Source organism: Alnus glutinosa, chromosome 1 (assembly GCF_958979055.1).
Source record: "Alnus glutinosa chromosome 1, dhAlnGlut1.1, whole genome shotgun sequence".
NCBI classification, from domain to species: Eukaryota; Viridiplantae; Streptophyta; class Magnoliopsida; order Fagales; family Betulaceae; genus Alnus; species Alnus glutinosa.
In genome coordinates, this window is record NC_084886.1 from 22,778,751 (window position 1) to 22,797,201 (window position 18,451).

Consider the following 18,451-nt stretch of genomic DNA (forward strand, 5'->3'; position numbering starts at 1 on the left):
AACAAGTGAGATGGGGTAAGGAAAAGGTTGGCGGGCTATTTATAGAAAAAGGCAATGAAAGGACGTGTGTGCACGCATAATAATATAAAAAGGTGGGTGGGGGTACTGGTGGGGGTCTTCGCAGAGCGTCACCGCGGATGCATAATATCACTGTCGCCACTGAGCGAATGCCTTACTGGGGCGCGTCGGCGTTGGCGTCGGCGTCAACGTAGAGCATTCAAGACCGATCGATCTATATATATATATATAGAATATTAGTCAACAGAAGAGTGTTGGGGGTGGGGGGGTTCAGCTTCTGTGTCATTTCCTCAACGATGACCAACAATTGACTTTAGAAAACATCCTCACGTGTGTGTAGCATAGGTTTGCCGCTATTCACTCAAATTATTTACTCAAATTTGAAAGGAATTAGACAGAAAAAAGACTGCTTATAAAATTTATTTGACCAAATAAAAATTAAGTTTTTCAACTGCATATATTTGGTCAGGTGAGTCACATAAGTGGTCTCTCACAGTCACCTGTATAAATTCTTTACAAATAATTTGAGAGAATCATTACCTATTGTGTTTGGGCCAAGACCCTGTTATTAGCAAATCACTTTATTTTCTTCTTGAAAAAGTCAAATTCCAAAATATTTAATTTTCATATCCCATTAATAATTTTTAAACAATTTCTTTACTTTTTATATCGCGTAAATTACTTTTTAACAACTTTCTTTTACCCTTTCATACAAAAATTCAAGACTTTTGATTAATTTATATCACATTAATCACTTTTTATTATATTTTTTTTAAAAAAAAATCAAAAACTCAAATGTTTACCAAACACAGGAATCCGCGTTTCTATCCCATCAGCAGCCATGGAAATATTCTTTTTCCTCTATTTCAAGAGTTGAAATACTTAGAGGCTTATAAAAACCCACCAACGACTTTTTTTTTTTTTTTTGAAAAATAGTTTTCTTACAATTATGTGGTATAAAATATTTTCGTACTAAACACACGTAATACACGTATTGCCACATTATTTTGTACGAAAGATTCCTATTTTTCACTAGCATGTATATGATTTTTTTCTTTTCTTTTGTGTTATTGCATTGTTATCCTCGCACCTCCTAGATCTAGGGTTTGGCAATACTTGTTTACGTGTCAAAACATGTGCGTATAAAACTATACATCAATATAAAATTACGATTGATTTACGAATGTCTCGACATATAAATACGTATTGCTAAATTCTAGATTTACGAGGTGCGAGGAGAACAATTATAAGTAGATATATTTAATTAAACTGGTCAAACTTCTCAACCTTAACCCTCTAATTTTGTTTTGAGTTCGCAGGTCATGTCAAAAATTATTTGTTATTATATTGCGTATTAGGTTCGGTTTATGTCAAAGCACAGGTATAAGACTATATACGTCAACTCTAACCCGACCTATTTCATTAAACAAGTTAGACTCATCAACCATAATCTTTTAATTTTGTGTCAAGTTCAAAGATCGTTTAAAAAATTATCAGCCTTACTTGCATCGTCTCCCCGGTGCAAATATGGAATAATTTTACATGCAAAGGCTCATAGGAAAATCTAAAAACAATTATTTTTTGTCCCCTCTACCCCTTCCCCCTCCCCCACAAAAAAAAAAAAAAAAAAAAAAAAAAAAAAAAAATCTGAAAATATATATATTTAGGCCTCGTTTGGTTCGCGGATTAAACCCATGGAAAGGAATAGTTATTCCTACGGAATAGCTATTCTTTTGTTTGGTTGTATATTATTTAAGGGAATAGTTATTCCCATGGAATAACTATTCCCTTACGAAGAGGAATAGGTATTCCACTCAAAAAGGAGTGGAATACCTATTCCTTTCCTGTGGGAATAAATAAAATTCGTTTTTTGCCTAAAAGCCCCAACCCTCTCAACACCCAAGTCTCTTATCCCTCTCTCTTTATTTCTCAACTCATGGTGTGTTTGGATACGAAATTTTGAAAATAAAATATAATTCTAATTCTACTTTTTTCAAAAACAAATCATATTTTATTCAAATTTTTATAAACAAATCATATTTTATTCAACTTTTTCTAAAAAATCAAACCTCAAAATTTGCAAACAGAATAAAAATTTAATTTTGATTTCAAAAATTCAACACTCAAATGCACCATCAGTATCTCTCTCCATCTTTGCAATTATTCTACAATTATATTCTCATCCCCCTCTCTCTGTTTCTCAACCCAACTTAATTTGTTGTGGGTTACATTTTTTTTTTCTTGTGATGTAGCCTACAAAATGCATTAAGACGTAGTAAAACGAGTACCTCTTGATATCGGGGGGGGACTCCAATTGCCTTGTGGAGGCTTGGGAAAAACTTTGTAAGCAAAGAACGGATGTTTGTTGCTGGAAAACAAATAAAAAAGAATAAAATAAAAAGGGCTTTGCAGATGATCTATTTTTTTATGATGGTGATATGATGATTATTTTTTTTTTCTTATAAATTATTTTACTCTGTAAGCAAAAGAACGAATGTTTGTTGCAGGAAAACAAATAAAAAAGAATAAAATAAAAAGAGCTTTGCAGATGATCTATTTTTTTCTTTTTATTTTTTTATGATGGTGATATGATGATTGTGTGCGTGTGTATGTTTTTTTTTTTCTTCTTATAAATCATTTTGTAGAGTAATTGTATATGAAAAAAAAAAAGAAGAAAAAAAAGCCATGAACTCTGAAATTAAAAAAAAGTCATAGTATGACTGTCTATTTTTCAAAAATAAAGAAAAAAATGTCCTTAAGAATATAAATTATATTTGTATTATAAGGGTGTTTTAGGAAATTTGATTATAATATGATTCTATTCACCAATGTATTGCACTGTACCAAACAAAAGAATACATATGCAATGCTCTATTCCACCGTTACAACCAAACGAAAGAATAGGAATAGTTATTCTATTCCACATTTATCTATTTCCAGAAATAGTTATTCATTTTTCTAATAGAATAGACATTCCGCGAACCAAATAAGGCCTTAATTTTTCTTAAAACTAGAAAGTAAAGCTCTTTATCTTTAAAAAAAATAAAAATAAAAAAAATAAAAAAAGGCTCTTAATTACTTGCTACATTTTCTACAAGTTAGTTAAAGAGGTAACTTTCTAGACGACGTAAGGTACGCGGAATAGACGCTTAAAAAGTAGTGTCTTGCTTGTTGGCTTGTCTCACGTGGGCTCACAAGTAATGGCATTTCGAATATGGCAAAATAATTCATGGGTTTTATGAAAAACAATTAAGGATGAAGGTTTTGGTAGGTTGTGCATTGAATGCATTTTATTTGAGATGATAAGGTCAAATAAGTGAAGCTTTAAGAGTACTCTTTGAGGACTTTTCTAAATCAGCCGTACGTAGTTATGTGGCTTTTATTGGGTTTTCCTTTTTTTTTTCTTTTCTTTTTTTTGAGTTCTGAAGTTTGGAAGTTGTGGACGTAGAGTCGTCCACCTTTTAAATTGGGACTCTTCTCTTAATAGTCTAAAGGCATGATTCATAGACGAAAATAAACAGAATTAATGCCAATTCTGAATTTTAAGGGACGGGCCGGACGCGATTTCAGAATATTCAAGATCGCGTATAATAAACTCCTGGTCAGCAGTGTTAGTCCCGAGACAATATCTTCCCAGGACTCATGGATACCTATTCTTGTTGGCTCATATCTATTGGGCCTCATGCCCATATTTCTGCATGAGTTATTCTGGGCTAAAAGGTTTGTGGCTCCTAACGTGGGCCGAGCCGAGTGGGATTATTCCCAATAAAAATTATTATATAATTTAGTTGGAAAAACAATGTGCATTAAAAATAAGTACTTCCTATTTTGAAATTAATATTATGATTTTGATCATGCAAGCACTATTGTTGCAATTCTGCATTTTGAAAATTTTGAGATCGTCTCTAGGTCTTCCGTCTTCTTCCTTGAGTGAGAGCGTGGTGAAAGTCTGTAGCTCTGGGAGGGGGGAGGCCTCACGCCTCACTCCTCCCAGTTGGTCCCTGGCTCCTTTAGAGCCATGGGCTCTTTTGGTTCCCCCTGGCTTGTTCCAGTGGGGATAGTTGTGCTCCCAGCCACTAGAGCTGTGGAGTTTTTTGTTCCTCCCGATTATATCCGGTGGAGGTTGTTGTCCTCTTAGCTGTTGGAGCTATGGAGCTTTGTTTATTTGTTTGCTTTTGTGTTTTTTTTTTTTCTTTTGGCAGAAGCACTTCGGTGGAAGACGTTCATGGGAGTGACCATTTCGTTTTTTTTTTTTTCCAGCCTCCTTTCGAGCTAGATCTACGTTGATACTCCGGAAAACTTGCGACACGTCCCTTTCAAAGTTGCTCGCCGTCAACTTCCGGTTTCAGTCGCTGCAACTTTCGGCTGTGTCAGAACTCCACGCTCCGAGCGTGGCTTGCACGCGCCGGGGATGGATCTGCGTGTGAGGGCCACGCTCCTTTTCTCTTTGACCTGGTTGTTGGTGCTTTCGGGTTGGTCGGCGTTTGACAGCAGAAGGGGAGTCCGGGGGGTGGCGCGTGCAAGCCACGCGCCGGTGCCGGGATATTGTCTTCTCTGTGCGTGCTCTGAAGATGTGTTTTTTCTGCTCGTGTTTTTTTTACGGTTTATCCTTTGTAATTTTCAGACATTATGAGGATCTGTCTGATGGCTGATGCTAGATCTGCTTCTCTTTATTTGTTTTGGTTGTGCTTCACTATCAAGAGAGGCTTAACAAGTCTGCTCCTTGTAATGTTTGTTTATTATTTGGATAGCTGTAGTTTTTGTATATTCTTGATCTTGTTCACAGTCTACCCTTGGTAGCTGCTTCAAGTTGGGACTTTCCTGACTTAGTGGGTAGAGATTCTTCATCTTTAGTCACTGTGATGGTCTTCGGACAGTGTTTTAGCGGTCGAGCTTTGTTGTTAGCCTTCTGAACTGATGTATGTCCTTGGTTATTTGTATTCCCTCTGGGACTTATTTCCATTGTAATGAAGGTGCTATTCTCTTGTGTTCAAAAAAAAAAAAAAAAAAAATTGAGATCGTAAAAAAGTTGTCAAAAGTTACAAACTGATCTTATCCATGTCAAACCTAGCTATAATCAACAATTCAACTTATACTTAAATATTTTACTACTTTAAATTGTGTTTCAAATTTTGAAACATTATAAACGACAACTTAATTAGTATTTATGAAAAATTTGCTCAAAACAAAAGCAAGATAAAAAGAACCAATTAATACAAAATATAAGAATGGATAGGTTGGCTGTTTCGAGTGAGCCAGGAACTCCCTGAGACTGTATTTTATTTAACAAAATTTAACATAACATATATTCCATAATCCTTCCTTTAAATACACAATAAAGCTAGCTAGCAAACTCCCCATAGGAGTATTTTATCTCATACATTTAGCTATATAACTTACTACTATTCAAATAGAACTTTAAATGAAAATAACTACTATTACTCATCTACTCTCACTAGAAGAGATAAGATTCTTATTCAAACTACTACTTCTATTTAGACTAGATAAACTATTTAGATAAAGATGTAATCCTTACAAATTAGGATTACATCAGAGCGGTGGTAAGAATATTAAAACTTTTACTACAAACTCATTTATAAATTGTGAAACAATTATGCAACAAAATTGGTTTATCAATTTCTCTTAATTATTTCACTACTTACAAATTGTATTGTAACATCAATTTATAAATTATTTTATAGTTAAAATTGTAATATCCCAAACATTTTTCAAGAATCAAAACATTTGATTCAAACTTTTTTCTTCGGCTTCTTATACAATCAAAGCAAAAAGCATTAACTTGTACTTCCTCTTTCCAAAATAGATAATTTGGTTGTCCCAAGAGGCAAGACCTATGATATATAGTTTCAAAAAATTAAATTAAATTACTTATATTTATTTTGTTTTATGAAAAATATTCATCATTTATAAACTCTCATCAGTATTGGAATAAAAAGAGTATATAATATTTTAACGATTTCTTCTAAAAAAGTAATAAAAAAATTGAATTTCATTTTGAGAAAGAATAAAAATAAAAATAAAATGTGTCGCCTTCAAAAGAAAGGAAAGGAGTAAACAATCCTGAGTTTGAAATGGTCGGACTCACGTGGAGTGGAAAAACACGTGCATATATATCCGCGCGCCCGCGCCAGAAGAATTATTTCTCCACTTATTGTTTTTCTACAGACTTTTTTTTTTTTTTTTTCTAATTTATCTTCAGACTATTCCAACTAATTAATTCAGGAGTTGAACTTCAACTTTTCTTATTACATAAATGAGAAGATGCATGTGGACGTTTAATATTAATAAACAGTATCAATCAAATTTTAATAATAATTTATTATTCTACTTTTTGTGTTTTCTTTTATATATTTATATTTGATTTCTTTGAGTCCTTATACATATGAGAGCGGTGAGAGCAGTCGCACGTCATTCATTTTTTTGGTTCCTTTTTGAGTCTCACAAATTTAATGGTTAATTCATAAATTCGTTATACGAAAGTGTACAGCAGATAAACAAGAAAATAATAATATTTTTGTTCATAAATATATAGCAGACTTGGAAAATCTGAAATTAAGGCAAAAGCTTGTTTTGATTTTTAGAAAGAGGATAAACTTTATGCTAATGATTATTCAACAAAAGCAAGCAATCATTCATGAGCTTTCTTTGTCATTGAAATTGTCTTTTATTTACTTTATATCGATCGATCCATTTGTGTAATCATTGATGTGCTTTCTTTGTCATTGAAATCTATTATTTCTATATATATATATATATATGGATCCATTTGATCATTTCAAAATTGTTACATTCAACTCTATCCATTAAACTCACTGACTATTCCTTCAAAATTTGGATGCTTCCTCTATCAATCCATTTGATACTTTCAAAATTGTTACAATGAAGTACTCCATTAAACTCACTGACTATTCCTTCGAATTAAATGATGCCTTTTTCAAAATCATGAACTCTTCAACTTTCTTTAATTACTTTCTTTATCCCTTCCTATCTTTCTTTATTCATTTTTTTCTCCCTCTCTCTCCCTTTTTCTCTCTCACCCTATTAGTAAAATGAATATAGAATTATTATTAAAAAAAAAAAAAGATTTTAATTGAATTGAGAAATAATTTAGATAAGCCGGCTTATCATAAACCGACGTATGATGTTTTGAAAAATGACTAGCTAAAAAGAAAAAGGGGTAGCTTTTGGTTAATCATTTGAGACTAAAATTTAATTAGATGAGTCATTGAAAATTCTCTAATTAATAGCTAGCCTAATCAAACTCTCAAAGGCATATCTTCTCATTTAATGATTTAATTTTTTCTATCCTAATTCACAAGGAGATGGAAAATGAGAATAAATTATATATGTTATTTACAATTTACATAAAAACTGAAAATTTTTATGCATGATATATATATATATATATACACACGCTGAAGAGTAAGTTAAAAAGATCAAAGAAGGTTCCTACATGTGGGAATATTTGACTGCGTGCAAGATGGAATCACACGTACTCTAGAATTAAGCAGCGGTAGCCGCCAGATTTGTAGAAAGTCAAAGAAGAAAACTAACATATATACTTAATTTGGTTGACTTCCCTCCAAATTCACCCTTTGATCGATCTGAAACAATTTACCTTACGTACCCGGTATCCTTCATACTTCATCCAGGTTTACCTGCTCACAAGTACTTTTAAACTTTTACCCATCCATTTATTAAAGGAAAGAGAGGCCATTCTTCAAGAAGATTTTCAAATTCGAGGATTTTTTATTTATTTAATTTCAGTAAAGTGTCATTTGTCCAAAAATAAATAAATAAATTGAGATGTCGCGGTGGATTGGGAGTCATTGCGCGGGATCGATCATGATGGATGTTTAATGTCATCTAAATGTTTGACCAAAATGAGAAACTTAGAACATGTTGCGGCAGAGGCCTTGATTGCGTTACATGCTGCATAATTATGTAGAGACTTGGGATTAAAGAAGATTATCTTAGAAAATGATGCGCTTTAAATAGTGAATGCTGTGAAATTCATAGGTCAGAATTAGAATATACACAGATTAATTGTAGATGACACACGTGGCGTTCTTAATTTGATACACATGTAGCTAGGCTTGACAATTCGGGTTGTCGTGTCAATTCATTTGGTTGGCGTGTCAATCCGTCGGGTTAGCGTGTCAACCCGTTTAGCTAATTTGATAAAAAAAAATGTGTCATTAACGCGTCATAAATATGCCATAAACGTGTTGATAGGTTATAAATGGATCATAAACAGGTTGGTGGGTCATACACGGGTTAACGGGTCATAAACGGGTTACAGCCTAAACCCAAACCCTATATATTCGTGTCGTGTTCGTGTCGAATTTGGGGGACGTGTCAAAATTGCCAAGCCTACATGTAACAGATTGGTCATGTTAGAATAAGCAAATATTATGCTAACAATGGGTTAGCGAAAGCAATTAATACTTAAACAAGTCATATAGATGAATTCCTATTTGTGATATAGTTTTGTTAGAACATCATGTTCTATCTTTCTGATGTCGAATGAAATCACTTTCTTTTTTTTGGAAAAAGAAAAAGTTGTGTATTTTTACATATTTTTTTAATAGTATTAATAAAAATTGAGTAATGCTATTTAGTATTCTCATGTATAGCAGTCATATAACTGCGTAACCTGACAATAAAAATCAACCATTCAAAAAAAAAAAAAAAGTAATTATTGATCTAAGGGCTGATTTTTACTTTCATGTCATATAGTTATATGGCAGTTGTCCAGAAGTATAAATAGAGTAATTACTTGTATATATTCTCACACATTTAAAAAAATATATAACAATTTTAAAGACCGAGTTAGAAAAAATTTCTTTGACCAAAATTGAAAGAAATTTCTGTCCTCCTCAAAATTGCTACTCATTTGACACAAAGTCACTGATAAAAGTAAAAGCTGCCTCGTGGTTTGCTTGACTTAAGGGGGCAATTGTCTCTAAAAAGGTTGCTGGAATAGTATTACACAGCCGGCGCCGATCTGTGGTCCGACATCCTATGTGCTATATATCTGGAATTGGCCCCCTCGTCCATCCTTGTGTTTCAGAAAATTCCCGTTTCTAGAATTTTTTTTTTTTCCTTGCATGGAGGAAGAAAAAAAAAAAAAAAAAAAGGTAAGTTGTAAAGATTAATCATCATTAATGTTACTAGAATGCCTCACCAAGTAAAGGGTCTAACATAAATCAGTGGGTTACCTCCCTTTTTTAATTTTATTTATTTTTTTATAGGAGAGATAATACTTGGGGAAGCTTACATATACTGAATTAGCATTAACTAAAAGAAAAGAGAAAAACGTATCTCTCTTTTGAATCCTCCAATACATAAGGAAACAAAAAAATAAAAGAAGAAAAAAAAAAAAAAAAAAAAAAAAAAGAAGAAGAAGAAGAAGAAGAAGAAGAAACTCTTATCTTATTTAAAATCAACTTCATAAAAATTAGAGAAATTGTGGTAGGAGCACTCACATCCAGGGGCGGAACTGTCCTTGAGCCAAAATAATTTAAAAAAATCTGTCTTTTTTTAAAATATATATATATATATATATATATATATATATATATATATATCCTTCTTTTTTTTTTCTTTTTTTTTTTTTATGAGTTCAACCCTTCAAAATTAATTTTTTTTACCCTTAAAGATCTTCATTTTTAGTTTCGTCCCCCCTTATCTCAGTTCTTGGTTCCACCCCTATCATATATATATATGTGTGTGTGTGTGTTTTGGGGGGGGGGGGGGGGGGGGGGGGGGGGGGGGTGTATGTGCATGTGTACCTAGTCCCCTACTAATATTTTTTATATATATGGGGGGGTGGTGTATGTATGTGTATGTGTACTTAGTCCCCTACTAATATATATATATATATAATGTAATAAAAGTTTAGAGTCACTATAAATGCAAGGCCTCCAATAGGTATTCGATCCGTCAAATTTAGACAAAAAAAATTGTTGACATGAACCCACTCGACCGAACCATTTGACATGTCATTTATTTTTAATTTTAAAATTATTTATTGTTTTAATATTTTCATTTATTGTTATATATCTTAATATTAAAGAATAACCCCAGCAATTGCCGGTGAGGCTCAAGCAAGGTCCGCGTAAGGCACCCTCTCTAGCTTGGCCTACATCCATTGCTGAGCAAGGCAACCACCACCAGGACACTCATATACTACTCACTACCAAAAAAAAAAAATCATTGTTTTGAGTCGCTTGAATAATGTTGTTTTTAGGCAAAAAAAAAGAAAAAAGACACTATTTATTTTAAGTCGTTTGAATAGTGTTGGTTGGAATGCAATTTAACATATAGGGTTTGGACTCAAGGTTAGAGTCGTTTTACTATTCAAACGACTCCAATGTGAATAAATTTTTTTTTTTAAAAAAAAAAAAATCACTAGACTGCAGAGTACCCAGCACAAGTCTCCTATACTGGCAGGGGCGGAGCCAACCTTCCAACTTTGGGGGGCAGGATTGAAAAAAAAAAACAAAAACAAAAAATTGGAGGGGCAAATCTGAAAATAAAAAAATAAAATAAAATTAGGGGTAAAATTTTAATTTTTTTTTCTTGAGAAAACCTTGGGCTTAGGGGGCTCTGCCACTAGACATTGGGTACATCAATTACACCCAATTTAAAATACAAATTCTTTAATTATCTCATCTAAAAAAAAAACCCACCCAACAACCCATGTACCCTTCTCAAACCTTCTATCAAACACCTCATGTGTCTTATCCAAACAATAACAAAGAAGAATGCTTAAAAAAAAAACAAAACTAGAAAGAGCTTTCCCAAAAAATGGACACACGATTAACTTTATGTTTCTTATTAGGTAATACAAAAGTATAAGGAGAAGCTTAGATTATTACCTCATTTGCTCCCAATGGCCGGAACTTCTCCACTTTGGATTCACTGAACCTTATCTCCATCTTCTTTGTGATCTACATCTCTCTATGCATTCTCTCTCTCGAGTTCATTACGAAGAGTTGGCCCAGGGGAAATATGGGTGTTGTAATTTGTTTCATTTGGTTGTTAACGAGTGTTTTGCCTTTTTATGTTTGTTTAAGAAGGCGAAAATCATATATATAGAGGAAGAATTTTAGTGACGTTTAATTTTAGTTTAGCGTCATATGTAGGGGTGAGCATGGGGTGGGGAGGGGTGGGTTTCCCCCTTTTTTGGCCCCACCCCGCACCCCTACGGGTTCCCTAAAGAGGACCCGTAAACTGCTAAAATTTCCTTGAATTCATACGGGGCCAGTGGCAGACCCAGGTAATTAACATTGGAGGGGCCGATAAATATAATTTAAAATAGAAATTGAATAATTTGTCATACAATGTATATCACAAAAGTACATTATAAAAATTCATTATAAATATGTGCCAAAATTAATATATTAACAACAAAAACATGTTGGCACTAGTATAAAAAGATAGAAATATAAAGTGTTCAAAAACCTAGTTTACGTCCTTTTAGAGAAACAAAATCATCAAGTATCGAATCTAAATTGAAGCTCTCAGCAATTTCCTTTTAAATATATACAACTAAACTATTTGCAAGAAATTCATCCTCCATTTTGTTGCGAAGTCTTGTTTTAACAATTTTCATAGCTGAAAAGGCTCGTTCAGTAGTCGCTGTAGACACTGGAAGAGTCAAAACAAGACGAATCAATCTATCAATAAGATAATATGTCTTTGATTTTCCTATCTCTGCCAATCATTGACATAATTCTGCAACGGAAGACAAATTTTGCAACTTCAAATCATTATGCACATCAAGTTCAAAATACTTCAGCTGGAATCCCAAATTAATTTTCTCCTGGTCAAAAAAATCAAGTGGATAATACACATCTGCAAGACTACATATATCATCAATTTTAAATGATTTATAACCATCATTTGAATCCAAAGCTGAGCTAAGTGTTAAAAGTTTGACGGCCCTTTCACCAAACCTACAATTAAGCTCTTGCACTTGAAAGTCTATAGCAGCATTGAATATGTCAAAATGATAATGATGCTCCACTGTAATGTGATTCTGTTGATTACGACATCGACCTTCAATATAACGAGCGCTCAAGTTTGGGATGTCAATTTCAAATTTCTTTGAGAAAGAGACAACACTCTCAAGCAATTTCTCCCAATCATCATCTCTCAGCTTTTGGATAAGTTTTTTTGCAGCAGAAACTGAATTAATAGCATTCAAAATGTCTTGAGATTTTTGCTGCAAAGTGATAGTGCCAAAAAGTGCATATTTGGACCCCTTAATTTACATTAGTTAAACCTTTAACTTTGTTATTTTCTGATGCTTTGGTTAGTTTTAGTGTTTTTTATGTTTTGTAGGACAATAAGAGAAAGGATATAATTCAAGCAAAATACAAGGAAATTCGGATGCAGCAGACTACTAGATTTAGACTTATCATGTCAGGACCAAATGCTATCCGTTTTGAGAGTTTCTTAGGTCTAAATTGAAGTTCAAGATGTCAGCTTTCCAACTCAACAATTTTCAGCCCGTTTGGAGATACATACAAAAAGATATGGCTGTTTTAATTTTAGTTGTTGGAACATCTCGAAAATCCAGAAGTTGGTCCATCTCTCTTATTTTATTTTTTTGCCTCATTCCTTGTCTCCCCAAAGCTGGGCAGCACATTTGTTTTCACCTGGACAGCACTTGCAATTGCTGGACAGAATCTCCAAGCTTGGCAGCACATCTCCAACTACTTAGACAGCTCCTGTAAACAACAAACCACACGGCACCTTCTCTCTATGCAGCAGTCCACGCCTAGCAGCACATACATGTGACCTGCACCATCCTCCAAAGCAGCACATACATGTGACCTGCAACTTCTGGACAGCATTCTGCAGCACTTGGACAGCACTCTGCAGCACTTGACAGCTTGGACAGCAGCACCTGCAGCTCCTGCAGCAACCTGCAACTTCTGGACAGCATTCTGCAGCACTTGACAGCTTGGATAGCAGCACCTGCAGCTCATCTCCACGCCACCTGGCACCAAACCTGCTGGACAGCAGCACTTTCACCCCAACCTGCAGCAAGTGGACAGCAACATCACGTGGGAACATGCATGTTTGCTTCCCTTCCCCAACCGGCAGAATGAGAAATAAAAGGGGAGAAAAAAGAGAAAAAAAGGAGAGGAGGAAGGGGTGTGTGGAATGGGGCACAGCCCTCACGCACCAAGTCTCTCTTCTAGAGGATTTTGTTCTTCCATTTTTTATTTGTAAGTGTTTAATTTTTATGCTTTTAATTTAATGTTTTAGGTTGTAGTTATTTTATCATGTGTAGCTAAATTTCATTTAGGGTTGAGGATGAAACCTCACCATTGAAGAGAAACTGAGTTTCATGCTTGTTTATGCTATTTGAGTTTATGGGTCTTGATTTCTCATTGTTCTACTTCGATTTTTGAAATGATGTTTTGATATCTCTTGTGGTTTCCGGATACAAGTGATGATGTGGAATAAGTTTCATTAAATCGATTGTTTGGTTTTTCATCTATCAAAACATTGGATATTTATTGTGTTTCGTTCGACTAATACATTTGATGATTTGGTTTAATCCTAATATCTTTTGTGATTTCAATGGACGGATTCATTGAATGATTTAAATAATTTTTGAAGCAATGTAGAGCATACCTAAGATTTGTATGTGAGAACCTCAAAATATGTGTGATGAGCATGAGATTAGGTTGTTGTGATTTGGTGAGTGTGGATTCCAAAACCCTAGACCCCTTTATTTTCATTATTTTTGTTTATGTTTTCTTTTATCAAAAACCCCTAAATTTGGAACTAGGTTAAAATAAGGTTATTTTAAATAGAAATTAATTTTTGCAACGCAATTCCCTGTGGATACGATCTCGCACTTGCACATACACTATATTGCAAACGATTCGTGCGCTTGCGAGTATTAAAATTTGCACATCACAAAGCTTGACAAAGAACATCAGTAATACCCATAATTTCCTTCATCAAATGTAAAATAAAAATGAATTCGAAGGATGTAACCATTTTATAAGCAGCATTAGCATCTCCCCGTTGAGAGTAATTAGCTCATTCTCTTCTAATTATTTCAAGCACTGAACAGGTAACATCAAACATACTTATTAGGCTACAAATAGAATTGTAATGAGAACTCCAACAAGTATCACCAGCTCGTTTCAAAGTGCCAATTTGGTTAGCTTCTTTTCCAGTTTCAAGATCACCAATAGCTCGCATATGTGCAATTTTTTCTGCTTGAGCAGCTTGTAGTTGATCGTGACGTTTACATGAAGCACCAACCATATTGATAATGAAATTCAAATTTGTGAAGAACTCATGAACAGAAACCACTTCTCTAGATGCAGCAACTAATGCTAATTGCAATCGGTGAGCAAAACAATGAACATAATATGCATAAGGACAATCATTAAGAAATAATGCCTGCAATCCTTTCCATTCACCATGCATATTGTTAGCACCATCATATCCTTGTCCACGAATATTTTGAATGTCAAGTCCATGATGAGAAAGAACATTAGATATTTTATTCTTGAAAGTCAATGTCGATGTATCTTTAACATGAACAAGATCAAAGAAGCGTTCTTATTTAAAACCATATTTGTCAACAAATCTCAAAACAATAGCCATTTGTTCTCTTTTAGACTCATCTCATGCTTCATCAACAATAATACAAAATTTAGAGTCTCCAATATCTTCACGAAGTATACTTTGCAGATTTATGAGCATTTTCCAAAACAACTGTTGCAACTTTTTCATTATATGATGCCAAAATTTTAATCATCTCAAGAAAATTACCTCGATTTTTTGAATCGGGAGTCTCATCATGACCTCTAAAAGCACATCCTTGAAATGCAAGCCACCGAACAACATCAATAGAAGTTTTTACACATAGTCGATTATTTTGAATTTGTTCAATAATTTGTGCATTCAATAATTTATCGATATGCTGTGATTATTGTTTTAAATCCTCACAAGATTTCACAGCATTATTATGGGGTGAACAAGGATCCTCTCCAATATGAGTCAAAAATGCACATTTCTTTCCATCGTGAACCTTCTTCCAATTTCTAAATCCCTTGGTGATAAATACATCCCATCCAGGACATCCAACTGGCTTCATTGTAAAAAGATAACGTGGTAGACAATATGCGGCATCCGTAGTAGGAGAATACTCAAGCCAAGATGAAAATTGTGTGAACTATGAAGCTTGAAAACGACGGGGATGATTTTTTGGTCCAGAAAGTGGATAGTCTGGACGAAAAATTTGATATGGACGCGCTTGCAAAGAAGCCATTCTTATTTCATCACGTCGATTGACTGGATAGTCCCACATCGGAGGACGTTTTCCTGGATCCCATTCTATAGAAAAAGCATCAACTTCGTTACCATTAAGCGTGGAGGATTTAAAATGAATCTCTTGAGCTTCCACAATTAGAGATTCATAAGGATGTTCTTCAACTTCAACCCTTTGAGATTTAAGAGGACGTTCTTTAAGATTTGAAGTTTCAGCATTAAAATTCAATGGTGGATTACTTTCTGGAACATCAACTTCTTTTCTTTTGAAAAATGACTCGATAGTTTTAAACTTTGACACGCTTGATGAAGCTAAATTTTCCAAATTAAATTACAACCCCATAAGACACAATCAAAGTAAAAAAAAAAAAAAAAAAAAAAAAAAAAAAAAAAAAAAAAAAAAAAAAAAAAAACATCATTCATAATTTCATATATAAGTTATAACCCAAAACTAACATCATTCATAATTTCATATATAACCCAAAACTAAAAAAAATTCTGAAAATTTGAATAGAGAAATTACCTTGTAGACAAGAGTCACAAGATCAGCACAAATATAGTGGAGAAGCAATGCCCAAAAATAGTGAAAAACCTCTTGTCATCTTCCTTCTTCTGCTCTTCAAGACTTCAACACCTGCAAACCAGCCAAACCTCAAAACTAACGTCTTTTTTTTTTTTCAAAGTTTTTCATACTAATAGAACTCTAAAAAAAATACCTCAAGAAAATGCCAACTTCCACACTCCACAGTTTCTGAGTTTCACTTCAAGACTTCCTATCCCAAACTTCTTTTTCCACCACAGCCACAAACACCAGTCACCAGTCACCAGCAGTGCAGCACCCCCGTCCCTCGGCCTCACAAGTCAATGAAGTCACGGCCTCACCTTTTTTTTTTTTTTTTTTTTTTTTTTTTTTTTTTTTCGTTCGTTCTTTCGCTTCTTTAGTTATTTGTCTTAAGCTTTTACATGTTTTTTTCCTCTTTTTTTTTTTTTTCTTCCATCATGTCATTTCTCTTTATTGTCTTCATTTCTTGAGCCGTGCGTGCATTGAGGTGCTGCAGGTGAGATGGACTGATGGAGTGTCTTGGACTCCTGGTAGACTGCTAATAGAGGGCTAGAGGCAGTGCAGAGGCTAATGAGTAATGGACGGAAGAAGCAATGAACTGAATAAAGCATGTTGTGGGCCCCTCAAAAAAAAAAAAAAAAAACTAAAAAAAGCAGGCTATTGTCTAATAATAAGCTATTGGCTAGTAATGGTGGGGCCAACTTGGAAATTCCAAGTCTGAAGACCAAAAGTTAGTATAGTAATTTTTTTTTTTTTTTCAAGACCCAGCAAGGGTCGTGGCCCCTGCTGGCCCTAATACTAGTCCGCCACTGTGCGTGGCAGCTGTGGGTGGGGTGAGGATTTGTGGGTTTGCGAGGCGGGTTGGGTTTGTTTGAGTGGCAATTTTGTAATTTTTTGTATTGTTTTGTAAAAAATAAAAATTCAAAAAAATACTGGTTTTTACAGCCTGCACATTTCTGATAACTCAGCAACCCATCCAAAATCAGTCAGTAACCCATCCAAACAAAAGAAGCAAAATCTTAAGTAGCTAACACAATTACAAACAAGCAAAATCCAGCAACCCATCCAACCTTGTCAGTTGTCACAGCCTTACAGACTCACAAACAGCAACCCATCCAAAACAAAACAAGTAAAATGCAACATCAATCTTCAGTCTTCACATCACTAATCCTTCTCAAGCAAAATATTGATGTTCTTCAAAGTTATTTCTACAAAGACTGAAACAGCAAAAAAAAAAAAAATTACATTCTCAATTGAAACCGATAATTAGAATATTTAAATAGCAAAATAAATTAAGAAGTGAATAATAAAAAGCTTACCTGACTCGAGCCTATAACTTTCAGGATCATCAATCATCTCTATGTCATAACCATTATCATTGCTTAGGGATTTTGATCTTAACCAGTTTTGTGCACACACCAATGCTTCAACTGTTGTTGGGGCCAAAGAACTTCGAAAAGGATCCAACACACGCCCTCCAGTAATAAATGTCGACTCTGAAGCAACTGTAGTAATGGGAATGACCAACGCAATACATGTTATTTAGGCAAGTACTAGGAATTTAGTTGAGTTCACTTTCCACCAATTTAAAATATAGAAGTTCACATCGGTTTTTCAACCTCCTCCATCAAATACTGAGCTATCTCCAATTTGCTTTGAACATCACTTTTAGAAGTTAGGTACTTATGAAATCTATTCATCAAGTGATATGAACGATTCTCAGTTTCTTCTGCCATTAAGGAGCATTGAGGAAATGCACAACTATGTTCATATTGAGATGAACTCTCTTTAGCATCGAAGTGATCATATAATTTCTAAATGTGGTTTTTCAATTTTATCATCATATCAGTACATTGCTCAACACTAAGAACATCTTTTAACCAATATTCCAATGACCCTAACTTGGTTTGTGGATCAAGTATAACAGTAAAAAACAATAACACGTTAACCTTATCAATATCCCCACAATACTTATTATACTTCAGCATTATTTTCCCCGCCATAGAATTCAATACATAATCATCATTGTCACTGTATTGTTGTAAATGCGATTGAACGCCAGAAACTTCTTGAATATACATATTACATGTCACATACAAAGACCCCTAAAGTCACATTGTGGCTTCATAAAAAAGTCTGAGAAACTTGAGGAAAATCTTAATACGAGCCCAATCTTCATAATTAGGAGGTCCCAAATCTTTTTTACTATCCCACAACGCAGAAACATAGTATCCATCCAACTATTCTGTTAGTTTGTGATTGGCTGCATTCTGTTTGACAAAATCACTATTATGTAATGCTGCTACATAATCAAGGATGCCGTTTATTTCATAATCTTCATTTCAGATAAGCGGTTCAAGATGCTCAAAAGAAGATTTTGTGCAAATTTCAACTCAGTAAAGTCGGATCCCAAGATTCCATCCGGACAACCCAGTTATGCGTCCGAACGCCCATTAATGTCTAAAAGATTTGAACAGAAGCCGGTTGCACAGTTGTCCATCCAGACACTCTTAGCTACCGTCCGGACGCCACCTAGAG

The 18,451-nt window shown here is 34.1% G+C and overlaps 1 pseudogene; it reads right to left on the bottom strand.

The window, feature by feature from the left end:
- Positions 1-11,500: 11,500 nt before the first annotated feature.
- LOC133856233 (uncharacterized) lies at positions 11,501-17,994 on the bottom strand (annotated as a pseudogene).
- Between the last annotated feature and the right edge of the window lie 457 nt (positions 17,995-18,451).